The sequence below is a fragment of the Desmodus rotundus genome, chromosome 10 (genome assembly GCF_022682495.2).
Source record: "Desmodus rotundus isolate HL8 chromosome 10, HLdesRot8A.1, whole genome shotgun sequence".
NCBI lineage: Eukaryota > Metazoa > Chordata > Mammalia > Chiroptera > Phyllostomidae > Desmodus > Desmodus rotundus.
The window spans coordinates 42,502,441-42,529,210 of record NC_071396.1 but is presented as its reverse complement, the minus strand read 5'-3'; the positions used below and the strand labels follow the sequence as shown (position 1 = coordinate 42,529,210).

General features: G+C 46.6%; 1 long non-coding RNA gene across 2 annotated transcripts; it reads right to left on the bottom strand.

Annotated features, from left to right (window-relative positions):
* Nucleotides 1–427: 427 nt before the first annotated feature.
* LOC123478434 (uncharacterized) lies at nt 428–24,871 on the bottom strand. Of its 2 annotated transcripts, none has more exons than XR_008425310.1 (4): nt 24,830–24,871; nt 18,788–18,944; nt 15,707–15,808; nt 428–10,525 (listed from the first exon to the last, which is right to left on the bottom strand). It is a non-coding gene; the product is annotated as an uncharacterized lncRNA (long non-coding RNA). The 2 variants fall into 2 exon arrangements; XR_006653636.2 differs by lacking the exon at nt 24,830–24,871 and adding an exon at nt 23,149–23,545.
* Nucleotides 24,872–26,770: the final 1,899 nt, after the last annotated feature.

The following is a 26,770-nucleotide window of genomic DNA, read 5'->3' as shown; positions in this document are numbered from 1 at the left end:
AGTCCGCTGTATACAATGGCATCAATCAATGCACACAGTCAGCCCTCCACATCTGTGGATTCGCTGCTGCTGGTCAAAAACTGTACAGTAGTTACTGGGAAAAAAAATCTGCACATAAGAGAACCATCACAGTTCAAACCCAGGCTGCTCAAGGGTCAACTGTATAATTTGTAGAACAGATATACATATAATTTACACTTTTTGATAAGTCCTGGAACTGCATGAAACTGATCCTTTTCTTTAAAAAAAGCATTTGTCTTATTCTTAATTTGCAAAGAATTAACAGTAAGGCCCAAACTTCCCGATCAGTCGGTTTACCTGCCCAGTGTTCGTGAGATCTGCAACACGCTTCCGCAGCAACTTCCGGCCCCTGATATGTAACATCGTTATACAATTTACTTTTTTATTTAAAAAGTCTGCTTACTTTCTTTTTGATTAAATACATGGGTAAAATATACATCCCTGTGACATCTTTCTCAAATCTGGATTCTAATCCTGAGAAAGGCATTGCAAAGAAATAAAAAGTAGACAACAGGTAAACCCCTTACATTTATGTAGTATTCGTAGATTATATAATTTATGTAGTACACACAGATTCTATAATTTACGTTTATGATACATAACATTTATAATGTAAATAAGTATATATTTCCCACATGCATGTGTCTAGAATCCTACCAGCACAAAGAACTCTGCTGCAGAACTCTCCCACGTGTGCAGGTCGTCATGGTAACGGAGGACACGCTCTGGGGCGCGGGAGGGTGAGCAGAATGGAGGAAGACAAGTCTGGATGGAGATCTGCCCCTGACTTTGCTCAGAACTCTTCCTGCCCCCAGTTTAGCCTGGACCGCCCCTCTCGTTGGCTTCCTGACTCTCACATCTCATCAAAGCCACCACAGGCATATCATAAAAACAAAACCTCACATTTAAAGGCCTTTGCACCTATCTGAATAATTTATTTTTAATTTAATGCCCTATTTCATTTGATTCTAAGCAGCAAAAGCATCCTGTGTCCCTGCATCCTAAAGCTGGTAAGATAATCATTAGCTGTGTTCTTCTCCTGACTCCCATAAAGCATTTGTCCCTACACACCTGTGAGCTCAGGACTGTCAGGTTTATTGTATAGTTACAGCAACTACCTGAAAGCCACTACAAAGGAGTTATTCTGGAAAAGCCTCCAGTAGGTATAAGCAAACAAATTATGATTCATGGTCACATTAAATAAACGGCGTTGGAAAAATTCGACAGATACATGCCAAAAAAAAAGAAAGAAAGAAACTAGACCATCTTCTTACACCATATACAAGAACTACCTCAAAACAGATTAAAGACTTAAATATAAGACCCAAGTTATGAGTCAGGGTCATATCCTCCAATGATCTGAAAATCTTTTGAAAGTATAATGTTTCACTAGTGAATTAAAATCAGTTGTGATAAGCTATCTTTCATACTATGTCTCCCACAAGGAGCACTACTATTAAATTATTCTCGTTCCTTCTTCATCAGTCTTCCTATTCTCCTTTTCTTACTTTTCAAATGTATTTACCCCTCCTATACTTATATTTCTTCACTCCCAATTTTACATTATAAGCTTTTATTTTTCCAATTTGGTTTTCCCATATGGTTTCGCATTTGGTTAATCTGAAAATGCAGGCCTTATACATCAAATTATATTTTTGAAACATTTTTTCTACGGAAACAATCCTTCATTCTTCTTTCATTAGGAGCTAACCACACTGTCATCTGTACAATGCCTTGCAGACATGAAAGCATAGCCACTGATTCATGCCCAAGTGATTGGTATGAAGTAGCCTGAAAATATTAACCTGTGCACAATTACCTGATGACTTGACTAATTATGTGGATTTGTTGAAACAGATTGAAACTTTCATTACCTTTAATTGATTAGAATAGATGCCAAGGAGACCAAATCATAGTTGCTACTGATTTGTGATCTAATCACCTTCTCTTTATTTCTGAACAAAGAGCTTAGCCATAAATCCAGAGAAAGTCTCATTATACCAATCCAGAATCGTCCCATGGGTGTGCTCTGGGCACTGTCATTTGAGGGGGCAAGCTGAGGGCCCTGAGGGAGACAAACGTCCATCACTGCCTCACGCGGACTGTGTGTCCAGACAGAGAGGGGTCAGACACAGGTCGGTGGTGTGACCAGTGTCTGTAAGAGGGTAGCGATGACCAGGCTGACCACCACCACGTCCAGGGAACTGTTCTTTGCCCAGCGTGCCTCCCAGTGAGGGTTCGGCCATTCTGAAGCATTCTCTTGTCGCCTTTTCTCTTCCTCCCCAATCATTCTCACAATTCTATTTTTATACTCATGCAATTACTTGCTTAATGTCTATTTTCCTACACCATTCTGGTAGCATCATAAGGACCCACATACATTTTTACAGTTTTAATGAGGCATAATTTACATACAACAAAGTTCACCCATTTTAATACACAGTTTGATGAGTTTCTGTAAATATAGGCAGGTGGACAACTACCATCCCAATCAAGACACAGAAAAACCGAGCCCAAACACTTGTGTGGGTCAAATAATTCTATTTACACTTTTTCACCACTTACTGCATTGCATGGCACAGAGTAAGAGCTCCGTTAGTATCTGCTGATGGGTCATGGAAGGAAGACAGCAGGAAGGAATAAAGTATAAACTACCATCTGCTCAGTTTTAGAAAGACAAAAGGCCCTTTTTCAGGCCCCCTTTGCAAGAACTAGCGGGACCCCATAAAGCATGATTGACTCTTATTTTATAAGCCTCTATCTTCAGGACTAGAAAATTGCTGGAAGCACCCTGAAGGCACAAAGGTTCCAAGAACTTACAAAACAGGACATGCCAGACTGCAAAGCCTGGACCCTGCACCCAAAGATAACATTGAAACAGGCTGCAGCCTGCGCAAGACCAACGGAACCTCCTGTTCTACAACCCAACTGCAACCCCCATTACCCAACTGCAACCCCCTCGCCCTTTATAACCCAATAAAAGCTTAAAGTCCTAACCCCTCGGGGCTGGTGCATTTCTCCATTTCTCCACGCCTAGCCCCTTTCCTCCCTTGGAAAGTGAATAAAACATTGCTCTCTGGATTTCCCTCTCACTGTGAATTCTTTCACGACCACCCTAACAAGTATTGTATCAGGAACAATATTTGCATGTATTACTTCAGTTTTTCTCATAAAAATCTAGTGGTCATTTTTTTGTTGTTTCTACTTTACAGATGATGAGACTCAGCCTCAGGAAACTTATATAACTCACTCAAGGTACAATAGTAAATAAAAGGGTGATGGGATTTGAATGCAGTTCATTTGACTACAACAGTCGTTCTTAACCACCACTTCCTACTGGTCTCATGTTAAAGAAAGACTGTCTAGGGATCTTTCCTGGGGTTATGTGCATAAATCTTTCTCTCCTGTGATCTTAACCACAGATGAAATAAGAAATTGCAGAGATGCAGGCAATCCACTGCACAGCCTCCTCTTCCACAAGAGGGCCTTCCAGAGTGTTGCAAGCAGAACAGGACCTCCCTTCTCCACTGACTGTAGCCACAGCCATTGCTCAGTGTCATTCGTTATCAATAAATGTATTCATCTGTTCACTGTTGGTTCACTTATTTATCTGTTATGTTGATATCAGCACAGACTGCTTCAGGTCACATCCTCCCAGAGGTTGGTGTTACTAATGTCAACAGCTTTATTAAAGCCTGTAATACAATAATTTTAAGTAAGAAAAATCAGAAAACCTTCTTGAAAGGTCTGTCCGATTAGGTTCAGCTTCCTAAAGCATAAAACCCAAATCAGTGCTGTAAAGAAAATGGAAGCTTATCCCTCTCACGTCAAAGAAGCTGGAGGTCAGTAGCTCAGGTCACTTGCAGGACCATCAGGTACCCTGAGTGTTCCCCAACTGTATTGTGCAGCTTTCATCTTCAAGGTTGCTTCAAGGTAAAATATGCCTGCCAGGGCCCCAGCCATCAACTCTACATTGCACATATGAAAATGGAGAAAAGAGAGTTGACAAATATTTCTGTAAGGTTTCTCAGCACCTCATTCATCACTCTCTTCCCTTATGCATCAGAGAAACCGAAAACTTAACTCACAGGGTGCCTTGCTGTCTGGAGTCACAACTAGCAATTTATCGGCACAAAACCATCTACTCCATATAGTTTTTTCAATTTCAAGATATATAAGCCTCTGGGTCTCTGGAAAGTTATCCCAGCTGCATGTCAGGACAGTTCCTAGTTGTCCCACGTCCCGCCTCTGGCTCTCCACAGGAGAGACCACAGCAGAGCAACGCTGAGAATCGCAATTTTCCGGCTTCATCACCAAGCACAATCTCCACTCTACCTTTGGAGAGGACCTCTCTCTTCCCTATAGTCCTGGACAAAAAGTCTTCCTAGAACTCCAGAACATAAAAATGAATCTCCTGCTGTCATAACATCACCCAACACCAGCTCAGACACCTAGAACTAGAAGCCACAGATGGCTGAGTCAGAACCTGGACAGGAAAAGGAACTGTACAAAAGGTGTCACTGTCCATGGTGGTTCCCGGTACTAGTGTGGGCTCATGGGACTTACACTACTTCATGCTGGCTGCGCACTAAAAGACTCTTCTGTCCTCTCCATGGGACAAGCAGAACAGGCAACTGAGACCGTGTGTAGTCATCAGAAAAAATTCCAAAGTTATTATGCGGTGCTAGTTACTGTCCTGAGTGCTTTACAAAAACCACCTCATTTTGCACTTGCAGCAGCCTGTGAAGGGTAGTATCGGTGCTTTCTGTGCTTCTCTAGTCTGTGCTGGAGACAAAGGAGCCAGTGAGGCACAGAGAGGTCAGGTAACCTGCTTAAAGCCACACAGACGTGAGTGGTGAGCTCGGCGCTGAAGCCGGCACAGTGCTCACACCTGACTCAATGACATGTTATACAAGTTACTCTTCTACTCTGACTTTAGGGCAACCCCCACCTGCCTCAAAGCTAAAAACACGGAGTCTTCATCCCCCATTACTGGTCCATTTCCTCTGGTTTCTATCATTTGTCATTAGTTGCAAGTATCCCAAGCTCACGCACTACATCAATTACCAGCTAACCCTCAGATATTAATGACACAAAACATCAGAGAAACTTCCCAGCCAGGGCAGAGCGAGGTTTTCCTCTCTGTGTCTGCAGAGGAAGAGTAGAGCCCTTATAGAAATGAATGGAGAGAGTGAGATCAGGTTTAACCTGATAAACCTAAAAAGGAACACAACACGAGGATGGCGCATCACCTAAGAAACTTAACCTCAGCAGTAACCTACACCACAACAAGCAAATGAGCTCTCCCCAACGTATCGGAGTCGCTACGGGTACTCCAGGGACAAAGGCTAAGGCGGATCTTCAGAGCTCACTCGTCGCTCAGACAGAACCCAGAGAGCCCTGGGCCTCCCGAGCGAGGATGCTGTGATGGAGGACACTCTTCTAGACTGAGAGTGCTCTCCCACACCTGCCCGGCAGGCGAGGCTCAGATAAGGGCAGGGTCCCAGCGGCCTCATCAGAGCAACCAGGTGATGTCTTCCTGGAATACAAAGGGCATTTCCAATGACTCCATCCCTAAATGTCCTCCCCAACTATGACCATCACAGTCTGACTGCGTTCCTTAACCAAGCCCTCTGGCAGTCAGGGAACCATGGAGGTAAGTGGTTAGTCGTCCATTCCGGACAAGCAAAAGTCTGCACAATGCAGTAGAGGTGGGTCAGTTTGGACCAGTAGGGGTGCTGGTCTGTGCTGGAGACCAAGACACGTGGAACAGAGGACAGGTGGGTCGGGGACCAGTGGCTGTGCATGAAGCATCAGCAAGTTTAAAACTGTGTACCTCCGGCTAGAAGAGGGCAGGAGCGGAACATGCTGCCCCTGCCTCTGGGTGGACCGGCTGTGTAACAGTCATCAGGAACGTGGGGGTTGCCCCCAGCGTGTGAGGACCTCATGTCTGCTGCTCAATGTTTTTGACAATGCTGAGTCGCCGTCCCAAAAGCAAGCAAAATTAAGCCCAGCAAGGCTGTGAAGAGAGAGGAAGAGTAATGCAAATAGCACCAGTCCCCAGAGAAAGCAAGCTTTGAGCTGAATTTTAGCGGCAAACCAGAATATTTAGAAAACAAAGGCAATGAGTCCCAGTGGGGAGCCAGTCTGTGCAGGAGGGGACTGTCCCTGTCTCCTGTGTGCTTCCCTTTGGGGTCCCAGAGGACGACCTGCTGTGTTCCAGCTCCTCCTCCTCTGCTTTCCCTCCTGCCACCACCAGAGAGAACCACAGGGGGCCCAGGACCCTGTGTGCCATACAGAAGAAGGAGCTGTTTGTTAACAGACTCAGTAATCATTGCACGAACTGCATTACTCACACATTCTAAGTGCTGCGAACAACTTACACGCTTGTTTTTAAAGACATTTCAGTCTCCACAAAGAGTAAAATTTAATATACTGGAAACTAGTAGCAAATGATACAGCACATTATTACGTTTTCTATTAGGCAAGGACTTAATTACTTTTCAGCTCCATGTGGTGTTCAACAGTCGTCCACGTTCACGGGACTGTGGATCCTTCAGAGGCCGTGGGGTCCTGAGTCCGGCATCGACATCAGGGCCTGTACGGAGGTAACATCTGCCCCATGTGAACCAGCAATGGGGGCTTGAATGGTTCAACTCGTGGAATCTTGCTGCAGTGCTGACCTGGAGGAGGGTGTGCCCAACCCTTCTGAAGTCTCAGCCTGCCCCACTGCTGACTTGGGGCGAGCGACGGCACATGCCTGGTGCCTGGTGCACAGACGGATGGTGACAGTGCTCTGACGCTGGTTGGTGCCCTTCTCTCACTGTTTGTTAGGAAAATACTGTTTCATCTCTAAAATTAAAGCATTTTGAAAGGTTACGCCTGAGTGCGCCATGGAGTTATGGTTATCCGTGCTCCTTCATCCTTCTGTACGGGGAGCCTCCAGGGGATGGTCCATGGGGAATCAGTGAGGACACTTTATGAGGAAGCCGCTCCTCAAGGCTGGGGCACATCCGGGCATGGTGCCCAAGAAGCACTTGCTCCACACCACGGCCTCTCTGCTTAGGACACTTCCTGCGAGCCCCTTCCTCCCTCCCTTCATCTGCCTCTCCATAAAAGGCACTCCAGCCCACTGCAGTGTGTTCATTACCCAGAGAGTGGTACCCACAACACAGTGGTGAGTCTGGAGTAGCTGCAACACAAGTAGCTGGCAGGAGTTAAGTTACCTCCAGCAGGCAGAGGTCCAGGCTGGTGGCCTGAGTCCCCCCAGCCGTGAAAGGGTGAGGGGTGGTGCGGTTGGCTGCTCCGGGGGATGTGAGGTACAGGGGACCCACTGACGGAGCTGCTCCTGCTGCTGCCACCATCGCCTCCATTTCTGGTGCCAGTTACACTCAAAAGCTGATGGTTTTTAACAGTATCATGTGCCCAAAAATTCATTGCTGGGCTGAGATCCAAGGAGACCATGTACTTGGAAGGGTTTAAGTCCCCAAAGCAAAGGCCGCTTCAACTATTTCATTCATGAACCAGTCTGTGCAAAGGGTCAAGTGAAAAGGACAAGTCAGTAGATGCAACTGATTGTGTCCTCTGGGCATTTTCAAAGGCTTCTGCCTGTTGTGTCAGCTTCGTAAGACGGGGAAGCCCCCGCAGGGATGCTTCCCCTGCATCCCCTCCACTCCCTGACCAGGGCGAAGTCACTTCCCCCTGAAGAAGGCAACAGGGAAAAGACTCACTTTTTTTGCACCAATAATTCAGCATATTTGGTTTCAATCCCTGCGAGTTGCTAGCTCTTCTCTGGGGTGTCGTGGGGTGCAGCACCCAGTCAGGTCAGGCCCATGTCCACTCCTCAGAACCTTTCACCTGGCTGGTGAACCACGGAGAAAGTGCACCTGACTTTGGGCCTCAGAGAGAAGCTGGGGAGGTCCCAGAGGAGGTGAGCCACATCCAGGCAAGATCTGGGTGGTTCCAGCACCGGCATTGAGCAAGCTCCGGCCTCTTGGACTGTGGCTCAGGAGCTGAAGCACCAGCAGATCCTGTGGCCAGGCAGAACGGGGTCTGACAGATGGGGCCTCGGTGTCCTGGAACACACCCCTCATAGAAGGCCAGCAGCTGGAGGCCTCAGGGGCTAGGAAGTCATGAAGGGATTGGCCAGCCATTGGGGCCCAACCCTTGCCCTTTGATCTCTCTTCCCACACTCTGGACTTGGTGCATGTACCTTTCTCCATTGACATTTCCATAGACATCAGAACTCCTGGCTACAGTTAGTTCAGTGGGTGCTAGAGCCCCAGAGGAACAGGAAGTGAAGGAGAAGCTCTCTCATTTCAGCTCTATTCTCGGTTCATTTAGCGCACATCTGGCTCTAGATGGGCAATTTGATTTCTAAGTTTCATGAGTGATTTTGCCACTGGAGCCACCACCATCCCTTTCCCAGTGGCCATCGTGCAGTAGTTTCCCCGGTCCACTGCGATGATGCTGCTCCTGCACCTGTGCTGGGCCCTGGTCACAGGCTGTCCCACCAAGATTGTGCACCTATAGCTTCTGGCTTTTACTTCGCACCGAGAAGATAGTGTCCTCTTCCACAGATGACACGCTTCCCTGTGGGGATCCTCCCCTTGGTGAAATGGAAGGACCCACCAAATAAGCTCATGCTGTCTGCTCGAAATTCTAGGATGTTTGGACCCTCAAGAAAGGTCTATATCCCTCCTGCAAGGTGTAGATTTTCTGTCCTGCCCTCACCACCGGAGCAGGCAGTCATAGCTGAGAAGCCAGGACCCTCCAAGACCCCCCCATGTCCTTGCCCAAAGGAGGTGGAGGTTAAGGTGAAAGTCCAGAAAGAATCCACAGAAGGGACGGCAAAGAACAAAAACAATCTGGTACGGAACAGCGAACAGAACGACCAGGACAGCCCTGATAAAAGGGGAGATCTACCACTTATACCTAGGCCCTTGAAGACCAAGAGCATCCTCACTTCCCACAAGTGCAGTCCTGGGACTCTGGACCTCAATCCCAAGCACCCACAAAACAGCTTGAGTGGGAAAGCCCAGGTGTCTCCCATGGGTTCCTCTGAAGGCTGGGTGGTCACAAACCCTTACAGCCCTCTGGGAGATGTCCTGCCTCCTCTGAGGCCTAATTCAGAAGGATGAATGCCCTCTCTGATGAATGCCCCAGAAGTCAGAGAAAAGGGGGCTTTAGGGACGGGTTCAGGGGATCATCCCAGGACAAGCGGCCAGCTGCCCATTGCCTTAGAGTTTAGGACACCCATGCCTATGAAGAAAGAAGTGGGGGGAGATGAAGGAAAAGCAAATGATGCAGGCTGCTCCCCAAAGGGAGAGCACAGGCAGGCTGGGTCCTTCGTCTCGAGGCTTTTACCTCTCTCTTGCAGGTCTAAATATTAGGGGAGGTCTCAGGGGAGATTTTCAGCAGAATATGCATCAGTTCTCCAGGTGAGCCCTTTCCAGGTCATGGTCTACACTGATTGGTCAGTGGCAGGGCAGGGGGTCTTTAGTCATTATAGCTAGTTCAGTGTGACCTACTTATATTGGCCACCTGATCCTGCTGCTTTTCTGGGCCTGGAGCTGAAACATAACTCAGGCCTGGATGTTGTCTCCAGAGAGGAAAGGCCAGGGGAGGACAGGTTACCCTGGGGATGGGGTCCTTGTTATCTCAGTTTTGCCCCCTGCCAGGCAGTCTGGGCCTTCCACCCTGCTGACCACCTGAACCTACCTAGCTGTAAATTGCTCAGCCATTGTGTTCAGCTCTCTGTCTCAGTTTCCCTATTCTACTTGCCAAGGAATTTTCCTAGCTTCTTACTATCCTGACTCATTCCCCCCTCAGAGACTCCCATCCCTAAAATCTTTTAAGGGTGATGAGGGCGGAGGGTTTCCTTCTCTTCAGTAACTGCTTCCTGCTGACAAGGGTTGAGGTCCCTGCCTGTGTAGGGTGTGGAAGTCTCTCCCTGTCTAATCTAGGAGAGACCAGGAAATGGGACCTGAGACTGGAATAGAGAGGTTCTTAGCTAATTCTTGCAAAGCAGGGATAGCCTGGAATCTTAAAACATCTTCCTCTTGATATGGAATTGTTGTATCCAACTCAACCATCTAGTCCTGACAACAAGTCAATCCAGTCAAGCCGTTGACTTTCATCTTAGGAGGGGGCGATGCAGATGGGCTTCTAAAGTGAGGCCTATACTACGTTAACCAGCAATCAGGTAAATAAGGTCATAGTACACACTCTACGAAAACAGAAAGAATACAAAGGTTAGAGAACATGGGAAGTCATAAACCAGTTTCTGAGTCTTCAAGATGACAGTTGAGAAGACTTCCAAATTTTGCTGATATGAAATCAAGCAGTGACGATCTGACAGATCCTCTTTGTTGGCAGTTTAAAAACCTCTGGTGACGCCATCAGGTCCACAGTAACTTCTGCACGACTGACGCTGCATCAGCAGTTCACTTGCTCGGTCATGTTTCATGGTTGCTTTTCCAGGTAAGGAACGAAGGTTATTTTTCTGAAAGATGGCAAGGAAAGAACCTCAAGACATTTTGGGGACCTTGAGAACTTGAAGAATCTACCCAAACCTATAGTAAGGGCAGAACTGCAAAGTAGTTTAAAGCTGTGCTTCTCAAACTTTAAGGTACCAACAACCTGGGGGTCTTGCTAAAAACGTAGATCTTCGGTAGGTCTGGGGTGAGGCCTGAGATTCTGCACTCCTAGTTCATCCCCACGTACTAGTAACACAGCTGGCCTGGGAACCACGTTTCGAGTCAGTGAGGACTTAGAGTCTGAGCTCTGGAGTTACACTACTTTGCCCGAATCCCAGCTCCATTACTTACTGGTCGTGTACCACTCGCTTCATGTGCCTCTGTGGCAGCTATAAAACAGTGAGGTCACTAAAGGGTTGCTATGAGTATTATGTGAGATAATCCATAGGTAGTACTTAGAAAAGTCACTGGCATGTAGAAAATACTCAATACATATTATCTCTTAATGTTATAGTAAACTACTAAAAATATATATTGTACCCCATTAGAAAGCCATTTATAGGATTGACTGATGCACCAGAAACACCAAATAAAACTTCATCATTTGTTTCCAGGCAGTCACCAGAGCATCACTGTTCATTGAAGGACCCTGAATACATGAGTTACATCCGCTACCAGCCTTATGAAATACCTAAATCTCAAACTACTCTAAATGAATTTGCATGAAGCTGGATTGGCCTACAGTATTTAAAGAGAATGGTTTGTGTCTCTGCAAAAAAAACACTTTTGTATTGCAGGTATATAGTAAATTACAATTTGTTTATTTGAATAGCTTCCTGTGCATTTAGAAAGCCTCCTCTGAATTTTTGTTTAAAAATGTCATTCTCATCAAATAGAAATCATAACTAGTATTGCATGAATAATAATAATGATTTTAAAAATTCATTCAAAATAAGGGTACTAGTAGAGTTTAAAGGTATTTGGAGAATTTGGCCAAAACCTTCACACACAACTCTACATTTTAAACCACTACACAAGGCAGTGTAATTACCTCTTACTGCTGAAGACGGGTTTATAAACATGTCAGAATTGTGATGATTTAATAATGATGTGAGATGGGAGGATCCACCAGGTAGGAAAAGTAAAGACCAGAAATGAAGATAAAGCTTCACAGCATCATCCCAAGTGAAAACTACAAGAAATTTCTCAAATTCAACACTGCTTGAAAAATAAAGATACAAGATGACACATACTAGAAAAGAAAGATTGTTTCCCCGGTCGCTGATAAAAGAACAGGAAGGGAGGCCTGGTGGTTCCATCAGGGAGGAGATGAGAGCTACGCAGGGTGTGGGGTTGGTGAGCACCTGTGTGAGTCAACAAGAAAAGATCAATAAACAATTTGCTTCTCTCCTCATCTTTTATTTCTCTAACACAGGTGCTGAAAAAGATGACTGTGGGACAGACTCTAACAGTTTATTTTGTAAGTTAAACCTAGATTCAGTATAGGCAACGCAGACCTGCCCTGTGAGATCACAACAGGTAAGAATCAGGAAAGGGAGGGATCTGGGGGAGTAGATTAATCTCTCCCTTCTCCCTCCTCCTGCACCAGGCTCCTGACTGCTCCTGTAACATCCAGTGCGGCATTAAAACACAAGTAATGAGTGTTACTTTCAAAAGCAAGATTCTATTTTGATAAGTCTTCACAACAGTGCTTTATGAACCAGGACTGCCATATGAAGGTTTTAAGGCAGAGTCCATCTGTACTCAACTACACTGGATGAGGATTCTTCCAGTGACATAATTATCTGGTTTAACTTGTCATTTTAATGAAAAAATATCAATTGTGGGAATTGTGATCCTTAACATCTACAGAGGTGATAACCAAGACCAAGTGGTTAGCATTAGCAGTACAGGAAGAATAGAGTGTGAGCAGAATTATATCAACGTCATGCCTTGTTATTTGTATTTATATTGATCTGAATCAAATTCCTGAAAAGCAGAAATTTACAGGAATGCCCGAGCTAACTTCTTCCACTTATAACACAGGGGTTAGCAGTCTTTCGACACCAGAGAAGCAAGGAACTCCTCTTCAGTGTGACCTATTTATGCCTCTTAGATTTATCAAATGCATTTTTTAATGAGCCTGAACTAAAGGACATGTGGAAACTTACTTGAAAATCTGTTGTTAAAGTTGTGACACCAACCAAAACAACAATCAAATTTGAAGTTAAGCTGACACACAATCCCCAAATCAGCCTGTTACCACTAATTTAAAACAGTTACTGGAGGACTTCTGGTCAGGACGGTGGTGTAGGTGAACAGGGCTCGCCTCCTCACACAACCACATCAAAATTACAACTAAACTACAGAGAAAACATCACTCAGAACTGTCATAAATTGAGCTGAATGGAAGTCCAACAACTACAGAATTAAAGAAACCACATCCATCCAGACTGGTAGGAGAGGCGGAGATGCGGAGACAGAGGACAGGCTGGTCCCACACCCACATGTAGTGGGTAAAAATTCTGGAGGAATTTCTTGGGAGCCAGGAGTCCCAGTCCCACACTAGGCCCCCTAGATACAGAGTTCCAGTGCCAGGAAGATAAGTCCCTATAACTTCTGGCTGCAAGCACCAGTAGGGATTGAGTTGGTGGAAGAAACTTCTGGAGTCCCAAGCAGTTCCTCTTAAAGAACCCACACATGGACTTAGACTCACTCCCTCTGAGATCCAGAACTGGGGTAGAAGCTTGAAAAGTACCAGTGGCATACTGGAAGGAACTGAAGTGTCTGGCATCAAGGCAAGAGCTGGGGGACAGCTTTCTCCCAGACAGAAAGGTGAGCAGAGGCCATTGTTCCTTTTCTCAACCCTCCCCCCATGGAACCAGCAGGCTGGTGCCATATCTGAGACTCCATCAGCCTGGCTAGCACTGTTTGCTCTGCCCCGGAGATCCACTGAGGTTCTGCCCCATCCAACTTACAGATCCACCCAAGCTGTTAACAGTGATTTTTCCCTATGAATGGTTGGTCTTGGCTCATGCTTCATAACTTCCTAAATTCTCTCAAACAAGCAACAGCTGGCCTCATTGAGCCACCAGCCCCCATACCTTTTATTAAGTGGCCTCAGGTCCACTCCAGCAGCAGCCAATCTAGGTTCACAGCTTGGCTCTGCCTTGGAACTTCCAAGCCCAGCACAAGTAGCAGCCATCTCAGATTGCTTTATAGCTTATGCTGGGTGGCCCTGGGCAGAACACAGGAGCAGGTGACCTTGGCCTGCATCACCTGGGAAACCCCAGAGCCTGCATACCCAATGGGCAGCCACAGACCACATTGAAGCACCACCACCCTGCCCCTCCACAGCTGATCTTCCACATAGGGCAGAGGTTGGTGGTCAGTGGCCACAGCCAGTCCTTGCAGCTGACAGGCCTGAGTAAATCCCTACCATTATTCTGCCTATAGCAACCAAGACTCAACTACAAGAGGAGGGTATACTCAGCCCACATGAAGGCCACACCTCAAGTATCCAGCTTGGGTGACAGGGCAGGCTGTACCACTGGACCCTACAGGACAACTACTGCATTAGGCCATGATACCCAATACATAGACAGGGAGTCAAAGCAGCTCTACCTAATACATAGGAATAAACACAGGGAGGCTACCAAAATGAGGAGACAAAGAAACACGGCCCAAATGAAATAACAGATCAAAACTCCAGAAAAAGAGCTAAACAAAATGGAGTTAAACAAGCTATCAGATGCAGAGTTTAAAACACTGGTTATAAGGATACTCAAGGAACTTAGTGAGGACCTCAGCAGCACAAAAAAGATCCAGTCAAAAAAGGATATAGGATATACTAATTGAAATAAAGAACAATTTACAGGGAAACAACAGTAGAGTGGATGAAGCCAAGAATCAAATCAATAATTTGGACATAAGGAAGCAAAGAACAACCAATAAAAACAACAAGAAATAAAAAGAACCCCAAAAAAGGATATTGTAAGGAGCCTCTGGGACAACTTCAAGCATTCCAGCATTTGCATCATAGGGGTGCCAGAAGCAGAAGAAAGAGCTAGAAATTGGAAATCTATTTGAAAAAATAATGACAGAAAAATTCCCTAATTTGGTGAAGGAAGTAGACACACAAGTGCAGGAAGCACAGAGAATTCCAAACAAGATGGATGCAAAGAGGCCCACTCCAAACACATCATAATTAAAATGCCAAAGGTTAAAGACAAAGAGAGAATCTCAAAAGCAGCAAGACAAAAGCGGTTACCTACAGGGGAGTTCCCATAAGACTGTCGGCTGATTTCTCAAAAGAAACTTCACAGGCTAGAAGGGACTAGCAAGAAATATTCAAAGTCATGAAAAATGGGGTCCTACAGCCCAAATTGCTCAACCCAGCAAAGCTATTATTTAGAATCAGAGGGCATTAAAGAGTTTCCCAGACAAGAAAAAACTAAAGGAGTTCATCTCACTAAACCATTATTATATGAAATGTGAAAGGGACTTATTTAAGAAAAAGAAGATCAAAACTATGAACAACAAAATGGCAATAAATACATATCTATCAACAACTGAATCTAAAAAACAAACTAAGTAAACTAGAAGAACAGAAACAGAATCATGGATGTGGAGAGCGTTTTGATGGTTTCCGAATGGGAGGGGGGTTTGGTGGAATGCATGAAGAGGTGAGGGGATTAAGAAGTACAAACAGGTAGGTTACAGAATAGCCATGGGGATATAAAGTGCAGCGCAGGAAATGGAGTAGCCAGTGAACTGACACACACACGACCAAAGAACATGAACAATGGTGTGGGGATGGCCTGAGGGAGTGGGGGGTGCTGGCTGGAGGGGGACAAAGGAAGAAAAATTGGGACAACTATAATAGCAAATCAATAAAATATAATTTTAAAAATGTTACTATGTGAACAGTAATAGTATATAAGCCTGTTCTGAAACTCCTGAATTTTGTCATTTGGTGTTTGTGTCACGATCTAAATATTATTTAAATATACTTTTCAATATCTATTATTTAGATTTTTGAATCGAAGATACTCCTAAAGCTCTGAAGAGGTCAACCTCAAAGCTCAGCGTTCCTGGCGCTCCCCACTCACCAGAAGGATAGCAGCATAAAGCATTTGCAGCTGACTAACCTAATTCCATAAAAGGTAAGATGGATGCATCTTAAAACAACTGGTGGGTGTCATTACCTGCAGTGCCTCTTCTAAACGATCTTCTTTTCCCTTTTGTCGCAACTTGTCACCGTTCTCTTTCGGAGTGTGAATGTGACGCCTTCCAGCCATGCGTCCAACCTGTGGAGACAAGGCCCCGGTTAGACAAGCAGTGCAGCTTTACTTTCTCGGACGGAGGAAGGGTTGCGGAAATAGCTGCAGATCATTTCGTTCAGACCAGAAGAATTGTTACGGGGCACACGGTTCACTCCCGGTTCGGAACTAAGGTGGAGATGCCCACGCTCAAGCCACCGCACAGACGCTGCCCATCGCCTCACCCACAGCTGAAACCACCCCGTTTCCTGGAAAACCCACGTGCACGTGAAATCACTCTCTTCACGACAGTGTCACCCACTCTTGGGGAACTATTCTTGATAGCTTTCACTCAGGCAGATGGACCAGAGGAAGAAATTTAACACTTAACTGTCACCAAAGTGTCAACGTTGTTAACGCTGGTTACCCGAGGAAAGGTGAGTGTACGTGATGGCAGGGTGGAGGAAAGGGTGAAGAGAGAGAAGGAGGCAGGAACTAAAATAGTAACCACTGCAGTAATAATGAGAATACAACAAACTATTTCACTAAAAATATGGTCACGATCAAGTACAAACAATGGTTATGACGAAGTTCATTCAGCAAGTAGGACATGCTTACATGAAGAAGTGGAAACAAGACCCAAGACAGAGTGTACACTCTACATTGCAACCAGTTAAAAACATGTGCACAAAATATTTGGTTGGGAAGACCAATCAGCGCCTCCCCGTGTCCCTCCAGAGAGCCCCTTAAAAAGATAATAAAGGTGTGTGTTAGGGTGAGGGGGAGGATGTAAACCCTTAGCAGTGAAGAGATGAGAGAGCCCTGCCTACAGATTTGTACAAGGTGAGCGAGCACTTAACAGAAGAAAGAGGGGGAACAGCCTGAGTCGAGACTGCGTTCAGAGAGCGCTGCTGTGAAAGCAATGACCAGACATCCCTGGCAGACGTGTGGAGTAAAAAGTGAAGTTCAAATATGCAAGCAATCGATTTGTCCAATACATATTGAATCTCCTTCCCCAATCTATTTGTATAAGCGGCTACTTTCTTTGTGCCTGTAGCTAAATATCTGACCATGGGTAAGAAAAAGAAATAAGTAACTGGGAGAAGTACTGTGTTTGAGGAAATGAATTGTCCAGAAAACATTATGGTATGGGGGAGCTGAAAAGAAGTCGGCCTCACTCTGGCCCTTGGCTGACTTCCGGCATAACCTTGGTTCCCCACCTGTCCACTCTAGTGCACACGGTTCCGTCAAATCAGTGCCACCCAAATATAGGCATCTTCCAGGCATCTTTTTCATTCTAATATTCCAATACAAATGCACAGCCAAGGACCCTGGGCATTTGAAGAAACCTCTTTTTTTTTTTTTTTTTTTTTTACATTTGATTCCAACATAAAACAAAAACTCATCCCAAAGAAAACAGATAAATCAGTCACTAGGACATGTAAATTTTTCATCATCCTAAGACAGTAAAGAAAAAATGGATGCCTCACACAAGACCAGAAGCAAGGCTTCCAGGTAGGGGTGAGTGTGATCAGTAAACGCTCTTGCAAAAAAGACACTAAAGAGCTAGGCAAAATTGACAAATACAACTATTTCAGTGCTCTAGAAATTGACCCAAGGAAGAGAACAATTTGAGAAACAGTCACCTTTGAAAAACTGCTCATCTTTAGGTAAGAGCCCCAGGGCACTGTCACATTCTGGCCTGGAGCTACTTACTTATCACCCTCAACCCTAGTGCAGGCGGGGGAAAGCTTATTCCAGGCGGGGAAGACCACAGGACGGGAAGCGTCACTGCTGTGGTGAAAGGGGCTCACCTGGTGGCAGGTGATGTCCAAGCCCAGCACTGTCTCAGTGGAAATGATCTTAGAAGCGGGCAAGAAGGGATAGCCAACAGCTCTCTGAGTCCAAGGTCATGGTCACACTCAGGGCAAGCATATTCTTGGCTAAAGCTGAGTACATGCAATGGAGATGGAAGTGAAACATAGCTAGCCACGCACTCCTGAGGCTGTAAGATCACCCGCACAGAGGAAATGAGAAAGAGCCCAGCAGGAGGCAAAAGCTGGGTCACCACTGAAAACAGTGTGAACTTTCGAAGCATGGGTCTGTCATACAGAGAGCCAGGAGGAGACCTCAAGTGTTTATGCAAAACCTCTATCCAACCATCGGCTTATCATTTAAGCTACACAGACCCAGAGGCAAGGCCTAGGAAGCCAAATGTAAAACTCAGAACAAGAATCTTAAAAAACAAAACAAAACAAAACAAACCCAACCCAGGGATATCAGTGGCCACAGAGCACAGGGGAGATGTCATTGATTAGGTTTAGGCAAATTGCTGAACCAAGAAACCAGCAAATAAACAAAGCAACAATAACAATATTCAGGGATTTAAAAATCAGAATCCAGAGTTGCTACAATGTATGATTTAAAATATCCAGTTTTCAACAAGAAATTACAAGATATGCAAATAAATAGGAGCAAGCAGTCAACAGAGACCTGAGTGTCCCCGATGTTGGATTTAAACAAACACTTCCAAGCAACTATTATAAATGTTTAAAAAAAACAAAGAAGACCATATTTAAAAGTAAAATAAAGCAAGATAATGAATAAAAAATAAAGATTCTCAATAAAGAGACAATTTTTTTAAAAGAATGAAATAAAAATTTTGGAGTTGAAAAGTCCAATACATGCAAAGAAAACTCACTAGAGGGGCTTAACAGGAGATTCACAATGACCTGAAGGGATAATCTGCGAATTCAGATATTTAATATAAATTACCCAATCTGAAGGAACAGAGAGACAAAAGAATTTTTTTAAATGAGCAAAAACTCAAACAGAAAAAAAATACATGAAGAAATAAGGAACAAAAACATACCAAATGAGATGAAAAATACTAATCTACTCATCAAAGAATTTCAAAAAACTCCAAGTAAGGCAAATTTAAAGAGACTCATATTTAGATATAACATAATCAAACTATTAAAAGACAAACACAGAGACACTAAAAGCAGCAGGAGAAAACTAACTCACCACGTACAGGGAAGGCCAGTGGAACGGGAAATTCAACGTGCCGAAATCCCCATGTGTTCCATAACAAGAATCACTATGCTTTCAGTCGAAGGTGAAATGAAGACTGAGAATTCGTTGCTGGAAGACCTGTCTTACACAGTAAAGGAAATCCTCCAAGCTGAAAGGAAATGATGGTAAAAGTGGGTTAATATGAAAGACTCAGTAAAGTATTTTATTTATTTCCATTGATTTTTTAGAAGGCATCGATTCTCTAAAGCAATAATTTTAACAATGCATTATTTAGTTTATAACATGCAGAGGTATAATACATATGGCAATAATAGCAGAAACGGGAGGAAGGAATAGAACTAAGTTTCTATGTTTTATAAAAATTAAGCTGTTATTAACGGATGATATTAAGTTGGTTGTGGTAAATTAAGATGTAGAATATATTCTCCAGAGCAAACACTTAGAAAGTAATTTTTGAAAGGGAAAGTTGCACTAGAAATTTAAATACACATACACAAAACTATTCGATTCAAAAGGCAGCAGTGAAGGTAAAGGAATAAGAAAGACAGCGTTTAAAAATACTGCATAACGGAAAGCCTAACCACACCAACAAGCACATGAAATGTGAACGGTCCTCACACCTCAGGGAAAAGCAGAAATGGTCAGACCCGATAAAGAAAGCGGGACCCAACTGTGTGTCTGTCATCTGTAAGGGACATATTTCACATTCACACACAAAAAAGACAGAAAAAGAACAGTAACTGCAATAGTTGTACACAAATCGTCACCATTCATGACTTTGCTTATCAGTATTCCTTGACATGTACCCTTACGTTTGCTATTTCCACTGTCCTTTCTCTCTCCTTCATATTTTTTTTCCATATATGACCATTTTTCTTCTCCACAGTCACTGTTTTTAATTCAGATCCACAGGTTTGCCGAAAACCAATCCTCTCAGTTTCTAAATGTGTGAAACCCTCTTATGTGGTCATAGGTGTGGAAATTGTGGTTACTGGGTATAAATTTCGAGTTGGTTGTTACTTTATTTAGCGCATTAAAGATGTATCTAAATTGTCTTATGGCATTCACAGATTGGGATGAGAAGTCATCAGTCTTTATTGTTGGTGTTTCTTTGAAGAAAATGTGTTTTTCTTTCTCCTCTTGCTACATTGAAGATTTCCTTTTGTTTTCAGTAACTGTATTGTGATGTGCCTAGGATATAATTTAGCTTTTATTTATCTTGTCTGGCGCTTGTCAGTTACACTTCTCGGTAAGCGTCTTTTCCCATGCATCGCCTTCCCTTCCCTCCCACATTATCACACTCTTCCTGGGATGAAAACAACATATATGTTGGAAATTTTCACTGTATTGCACTCCTCTCTTATCTGCTGTTACATATGTTCCAATTGTGTTTTCTCTTTGCTTTAATTTAAATACTTTATATCATATCATAAGTGGGTAATTAGGACTTCTTCTGTGCCTGTTAATGCCATTTATCAATTATTAATTTCACATATAAATTTTATTCCTATTATGTATTAAATTATTCAGTCTATATAATATTAATAATACATTGCCTATACTTTATTGAAAAAATGGTTATCATGCAGTTATATAACATTATTATCTCATATATTAATATACTAAAGACTGTAATAGGTTGTATATTATATACCTAATATATACATATTTACTTCTAGAGTTTGTTTTGGTCTTCCCACAGAATTCAGTGTGCCAGTGGGGTGAGGGGTTCCAGGGCCAGGGCTGCTGGGCTTGCTGTGGAGCAGCAGAGATGGGTTGCTGTGTAGTTCTGCACCCACCCAGTGGCCTGAAGGGCCCCCATTTCACCAAGAAAGTGGCCTGCTAGGGATTTGTCCTGTAGCTGGAGGTGGGGCCTAGAGTGTGGCTCTTGTGCCTCAGGCGCACCAGAACCCCTGAGGCAGGTACAATCCCACTGAGTTCTTAGAATGAGGCTTCATTGCCCTGGGACCAAACTCAACCACGTGGTCTGTGCAGCCCCTTCCTTGGGGGCTCAGGAGCTCACCTCCCAGCCCCGCTCCCCAGCTGGTGTGAGTGACCCCAGGCTCCTCCAGTAGCTCTTGGAGCCTTCTTTTCTCCAGGTGAAACCTTCTGTTTTCTTGAATATAATAATCATGGATATTTTAAACCTCTTGGCTGCTAACAGTTGTATGACTCCCTTGTAAGTCAAATTTATATGTTTATTATCTTTGAAATTGTTGTTGGCATTTCTTTTGAAAAGTTGGTTGGACTATTCAAATTTCCACATCATACAAATGGAAGTCTACCCAGTTCTCATGAACTGAACATGATTTCAAGTCATATTTATAAATTATAAAACATTTTATTGTAGATATCTGAAAAATATTTCAGCTCTTGAGACAACTGAAAACTGTAGTAGTCTTCAACTTTCCTATTTCTTTTTGAAAAATTTGACCATTTATGTAGGGTCTTAAAAGTGCCCTAAATTAAAAAATACTCCATGGAGTCAGAGGCCCCATTAATCAGAAGAAAAAAAAATCGATAAAACAAAGAACAGAATAAAAAGATTGATTTTTTAAAAATCACAAAATAAAGTAACTTCCAAATCCAGAAAGAACACTTGCAAGCCATCTGTTGAATGACACTTTTAACCTTTTCTACTCATTTTAACCACAGTAACAGCAAAAACAAACCCAAAATGACCTAACAGTCTGGAGCAGTAAGAGGATTTAGCCCAGGGGCCAATTACCAACTGATGCAAAAACGTATCGGTGAACAGATAACACGTCCAACTGTTCACCAAACCTCCTGCTAGTCACACACTCCATAGTGTTGTTAGAGAATATAACTCAGAAAAAAAAGTCACTCGGGGTTTCCTTAAGAGAGAGGCTATTTTTTGGAAACATATCCTAAAACTCAACTTTGGAGGGTTTCCTCAGGGCCATTGCTATACAGCAGGAAATGGAAATTCTCTGAAAATCTCAGCCAATAAATTCAATTGCATTATTCATTGCATCTGCCTTCCACTGACTATTAAGAAGTCTAGCCCAGGCTGGTGTGGCTCTGTTGGTTGGAGGGTCATCCCATAAACTGCAGGGTTGTGGGCTCAATTCCTGGTCAGGGCACACGTCTAAGGTTGTGGGTTTGGTCCCCAGATGGGGTGCATGTGAGAGGCAACCAATCAATGTTTCTCTCTCACATTGGTGTTTCCCTCCTTCTCTCTCCCTCCCTTTCCCTCTCTAAAGTCAATAAACATGTCCCCAGGGGAGGATTAAAAAACAACAGTCATGGCTGGTGTGGCTCAGTGGATTGAGTGCTGGCCTATGAATCAAAGGGTGACCTGTTCGATTCCCAGTCAGGGCACATGCCTGGGTTGAGAGCCAGGTCCCCAGTAGGGGGTGCGCGAGAGGCAACCACACATTGGTATTTCTCTCCCTCTCTTTCTCCCTCCTTTCCCCTCTCTCTAAAAATAAATAAGTAAAATCTTTTTTAAAAATAGCAACAAAAAGAAGTCTAAAGCCAGAACCCAAGATGGCAGCAGAATAGGCATAACAGGGTTAATATCCAAAATTTGTAAATAACTTATAAAATTCTGCCCTGGTTGGTGTGGCTCAGTGGATTGATTGAATGCCAGCCTGCAAACCCAAAGGTCGCTGGTTCAATTCCCAGTCAGGGCACATGCCTGGATTGTGGGCCAGGTCCCCAGTAGAGGGCATGCAAGAGGCAACCGATGGATGTTTCTCTCACACATTGCTGTTTCTCTCCCTCTCATTCTCCCTCCCTTGCCTCTCTCTAAAAATAAATTAAAAAAGTAAAATCTGTACTTCAAAGGACACCATAAGTAAAGTAAAGCAACCTACAGCACAGGAGAATAGATTTGCAGAGCAGATATCAGATAAGGTGATAGTATACCAGACAGTATCTTTTAAGAATAGTTACAGCTCAACAATAAAATGGCAAATGATTCAATGTTTAAATGGCAAAGGATTTAAATAGGCATTTCGCCCCTACGAAAGAGATACAGAAATGGACAGTAAGCACCTGAGATGATGCGGCGTATCAGTAGTTATTAGACACACAACCGCACAGCTCAGCAGAAGGGCCAGAAACAAGAGGTAAACCACGACGAGGGAGGGGGACGATGAGGAGCAACGGAGCCGCTCGCACTGCTAAGTGGGAAAGTAAAGGTCTCCCCGCCCAGTCAGTGAGGATCCTTCCCGCAGAGCGCTACACCTCCTGGGGTTACTTCTGCGATCTCTTCCACTAGACCAAACCCACGTGGAGACCGGGATTAGGTCCCTCTCCCTCCCCCGAGCGCCCGTAAGTCAGGGCACCAGTCATTCAGTGCCGTCTACAATCATCGATGTGCTTACCTCTCTCCACCACTGGATCAGCATCTTCTGAAGACGGGGGCGCAGTGGCTGCAGCGCCCCCAGGGAGAGGCTGCGCAGCACGGGCGGGAAGGGAACCCTGGGGACAGCCCTGCAGGACGGCGCTGCGGCGGCCAAGGACACCCAGGCCAAGCCCGAGGGGCCTGAGGCGGACGACGAGGCCTAGTCCGAGAGAGGAGGCTGCAGCGGCAGGGGAGGCGCCCGCCCACCCTGGGGCAAGGAGGACCCCGGAACCGGACAGCGTGCGGCCTGGGCGAGGGCGAAGGCCCCTCCTCGGCAACCGCTTGGCTTCCACTTAACTGCACCCCCAGTGTAGGGTGAATGGAGGCAGCCTGGCTTCCTCACCCAGGTGTCTGGGTAACCACGGGGAGCAGTTGTTCCCATAGCCTTGGAGGGGCCTGATAACTAGTGTTCTCACAGCCTTGAGACTGGGTCCAATAAACTGTCGCCATAACAGGAAGTGAGCTCGCACGCACAGAATTATGTTGTGTTACATAATGTTCTGGCAGTTTTCCAGCTTTGCTCCCCTCTAGTACTTAAACAGGGAGGGACTCCCTGCTGGGGGCGGTAATGGTGAGAGACACCCAAGGGGACAGGGGCCATGATGGGGGCCACGCTGGGGAGCAGGGCCCACGACATGAGACACGCAGATAGACATGCAGCTTGCAGCGTGCGTGGCTCTCCCACCCGCGAATAAAGGCGTGTCAGACATCCCAACGGTTCTGTGAATATTTTTCCGTCCGCACGAATACCATGAACCTGCCTGGCCTTGAACGGTGGCAACACACCCAGTCTCAGTTCCATCCTGGCGGCCTCCCGATCCTGCGTTTCCTGGACTGGAGGGAGTGACTGCGGGGCCACGGATACCCCTGCTAAGACCCCAGGGGGCCCGGCTGTCCACGGTGGAGGGCGCGGGGCTGGCTGCGACCTTTCCCGGGGCAGCGGCGGGCTGCTCCCGTTTGTACCAGTGGGGGGAAGGGGGTGGCGTTGCTGGCCGAGGAGGGGGCCCCCTATATATGCTCTGCGTTCGCGGACGTTGGGGCGCCGCGCGGCGCGGGTGAAGCACGAGCAGCACCGCCAACGAGCGCCGCCCCGACTGGACGCCCCTTGCGGGCAGGCGCGCGCACCTAACGGCGCTCGGGCGCGCTCCGCACGGCCCAGACCACGCGCCTGCGCCGGCTTCCCGCGGGGCTCGCACGTGCTCCCGCCCGGGAAGACCCCGCGGCGCGCCCGGCGCCCTGCGCCCGGGCCGGTGTCCCCACCACCCGGCCGCCCAGCGCCAGCGCGGGCACCCGCCGGGGGGCGCGGCAGCTCCCCGCTGCCTTTGGCGGGCGGAACAGCTTCAGCCCGAGCCCTGGACGCCTCCTGGGAGAGCGGCCTGTGGGCGCCCGAGGCCGACGGAGGCGCAGCCCGCCGGGCCCCGGCCCCTCCCCGGGCGGCGCGCGTGCGGGCCCCTTGCTCCTGTGCGTCCCTGGGGCTGGGCGCCCAGTCCTGGTGCGGGGCCTTCCTTCAGCCCCTGCCTTGGCTTAACGCCCCGCTCGCGACATCGCCCGCGGAGAACAGACCGCGCGGAGGAGGCGAGGGCCGCCCGCACAGACTGCAACCTCCCTGGTCGGCGCTGTGAGGCCGAGAAGTAGCACTGGCTTGAGACCTTATTACTTACTGGGGTGGCCCGCGGGACTAGTGGCAAGTGCTTCCGTGACTGGGTTTTACAGCGAGGGAGGGGAAGCCCTGGCCTCAGGGGGAGGGTGGCGTCGTGGAGGGCGGAGCATGAGTACCTGGTGGTTTGCTGCCGACGCCTCCATCCCTCAGTGGGACCCTAGGGATGCTCTGGGCGTTTGAGAAGCTGCGGGGAGTTTGAAGGACTGTGCACGAGCGGAAGTGGGGGATGCCTGTGGGTTTCCAAAGGACATTATTCCTCCCTAAGCCGGGGGCCGGAAATGCAGCTGCGAAAGCTTTGATTCGGACTGTGGACGTTTATTTCCTTCTCTAGTGTGGCCTGAAGAATTGGGGTTGGGGCGGGGGCCGGGAGAGAAGTAGCAAAAGCCAGAGGCCAAATCTGTGACCCTAGGCAGGTGGGTTACAGGTGTTTTAGGTCCTGAAGGAATTTGAGACTTTATTCTAGGGAGTCACCCCTCTCCTCTCCGGACTTGAGCTCTGAGATGGGCCAGGTGCTGGTCACACCTGTCACTTTAGTCTCAGCCTTCCCTTTGAGTCCTCTGGTGCTCACCTCTGCCTCCGGAGGTGGCACGCTCAGAGATCCATGGGGACCAGCCGTCTGCCCCTGGGCGGCCTCCTCTCCTGGAGCAAGTGGTCACATGCGGTTCTGCCCTTTGGAGCCTGGTGCACACTTAGACTTAATGACCAAGTGTAACGTGACTGAGGGTGGTGGCGGAACCGTTTCTCACATTCCACCGTCAGGGCCCTGTGACGCTGCTTCTGTCATTCTACCTGGAGGCAGGCAGTGGGTCTGCTTAGATGCGAATTTCACAGAGTGGGCAGTCTGCGCAGTGATGGGCCACCTCTGGGGGCCTGGACCTGAACCCCTGGCTCAGGGACAAACCCAGGGTGCCGCTGTGTGAGGCCCACACCTGGCCTGCACCCCACGCTCCAGGCTGGGCCATTGGGGACCACTGGGCAGGCTGCTGAGTCGTGGCTCATGGGAGAAGCCCCTCCCTTAATGCTTCTTTGGCCCCTGTGAGTGCAGCCAGAAAACCGACTTAGAAGCCAGTGTTTTTACCTTCTTTCTGAATTCCTGTGTTACGTTTCCTATTCATTGTTCTTGATGGAGGATTGTTTCTCTGCCTGGGTGTTTGTGGGGCTGAAATCCGTTTTTAAAACGTATCTGATGACTCACCGTTCAGCCTGTTGGTGACCAAAGGTCTTTCTCTTGTTTCCTAGTAGGAGGCTCTGAAGCACAAGGGTCATTTGTTCTACCTGCACTGTCGGGGCTTCTGGGGACTCGTGGGGCGGTGTCACCTTGGCAGGGGAAACACTACATTCCCTGAGGCGGTGGGCTTGCCCTTTACAACCCCTCCATCTCATCTCGGGAACCCTTCCCCGGACTGGAAGTGGTGGGCCATGGGTCTTCTGGCCGCTGTGTTCCCAGCACTGCTTCCTGTAGCCAGAAGCCACAGTCAGAGCTGTCCCGAGTTGCCCCAGCTGCCTCTGTGAGGCTTCACCGGCTGCAGGGTGGAGGGTTGGGTGGGGGGAAGAGGGTTCAGACATCTGAGGTTCTGCTCTTCCTCATGGGTTTAGCTCTAAGGAGTTCAGTCCACTTAGTCTAGAAAGTTTTTTTTCAACCCTTTCGCCATCTGCTGAGTGAGGACTTTACAGCCCTGTGAGCCATATGGAGGACACGGGGTGGGCAGTTCCTGAGTCGTTGATCCCATACCAGCAGGCTGTGGAGCACTGCGACTTTTTGCTCCACTTCTCTGCCCTTGACCCTTGACCCTGGGGCCAGGATCAGTGTGTCAGCCGTCAGACCCACTTGGTGTCTCTGCCCCTCTGATTAGCCCAGTGGTGGCTGCACCCCAGCCCTTACCTGCTGTTGCATCCACTGGGGCCCTGGGGAGCCCGGACTGTGTGAGGCTTCTTTGTTCTC